The following is a 1,401-nucleotide window of genomic DNA, read 5'->3' as shown; positions in this document are numbered from 1 at the left end:
TTTGGATTTTGTTTCCTGTGCTTTTAGGGTCTGATTCTTTTTTTTTTTTTTTAACCCATATCTATGTCCTGAATCATTATGTTTTCTTCTAGAAGCTTGAAGATTTCAGATCTTACATTTAGGTGGCTTTTTAAAGGCTTAAATATGTTTTACTGGAGCAAAATTTCAACAAAAGATGGCTTTTATTTACAGAATTTAATATGTGTTGGAACTGTCCAATCCATCTGGACCCAAATGGAGAAAACTATTAAGTCTGTTCATGTATTTTCTTACTTTAAATTTACATACAAAAACTTATTTTATTTCACATTCATAATCATTCCAGTATTATAAATATTATAAATAACAAACCCTCCAATACATATCCCTCAAATATATAAACAACTTCAAAAATACATTATTTAGATTGGTTTATTCTTTAAGTATAGTCCAGTGAGACTGAAAACTAACCGTTTCAGATCCTGTACCAAATAGTCAAATACTGTAAATCCTTAAGGATTCTCTGACTGGTTTACATAAATTAGACAACTCATTTTTAAAGTGATGAAAGAATGCATTCATCTTCAGTTCTAATTTCAAACTTCTGTCCTCTAGCCTTGTCAAGGGGATGCCACAAAGCATCGTCTTCCATTGTAATTTCCCTGTGATCAGTGATTCTCTTCAGTTCTTCCATTACACTTTTGTGTTCATTAGCTGCTCTTCTTGTCACAACACCAGCTGTGTAATTGCACTGTGGCATGGCTAAGCCTTCCATTTGACCAAAACTCAAACTCCAGAAACTTGTGTCCAAACTTGTCCTTGTGCCCAGATAGTAACACAGGCCAAAATAGCCAGTGATAGCCATTTTGGGGGCTCACATTTAGGTCTTCTATCCATTTAGAGTTGATGTTGTACATGATGAAAGATAAGGATGTTGTTTCTTTTTTCTCCCTGTGGATACCCTGTTTTCCCAGCACTATTTATTGAAAAGCTTGTTCTTTTCTCTAGTGTATGTTCTTAGCACCTTTGTCAAAGGTCAGTTGGTTGTAGATGCCTGGTTTACTTCCGTTGTCTCTATTCTGTTCAGTTTATCCATGTGTCTGTTTTTTTGTCAGTACCATCATGTTAAATTACTTAGTTCTATAATATATTTTATATTCAGATATGTAAATACCTCTTGCTTTGTTCCTTTTTTGTTTATTTTTAATTTTATTTTTTTCAATATTTATTTGAAAGGCAGAGATACAGAGAGAGAGAGCGAGCGAGAGAGCATGCACTACTGTCCACTGGTTCACTACCCAAATAGCTTCAATGGCTGGGACTAGGTCAGGCCAAAGCTAGGAGCTAGGAGCCTCATCTTGATCTCTCACAAGGCGCAGGGGCCCATGGACTAGTGTCATCTCTCTCTGCTTTCTCAGGTGC

The 1,401-nt window shown here is 35.5% G+C and overlaps 1 pseudogene; it reads right to left on the bottom strand.

The window, feature by feature from the left end:
* Positions 1–401: 401 nt before the first annotated feature.
* On the bottom strand, positions 402–844 carry LOC133765083 (protein mago nashi homolog 2-like; annotated as a pseudogene).
* Positions 845–1,401: the final 557 nt, after the last annotated feature.

The sequence above is a fragment of the Lepus europaeus genome, chromosome 1, assembly GCF_033115175.1.
Source record: "Lepus europaeus isolate LE1 chromosome 1, mLepTim1.pri, whole genome shotgun sequence".
NCBI classification, from domain to species: domain Eukaryota; kingdom Metazoa; phylum Chordata; class Mammalia; order Lagomorpha; family Leporidae; genus Lepus; species Lepus europaeus.
The sequence above is the reverse complement of the archived record's forward strand: the minus strand, read 5'-3'. Positions and strand labels throughout refer to the sequence as shown.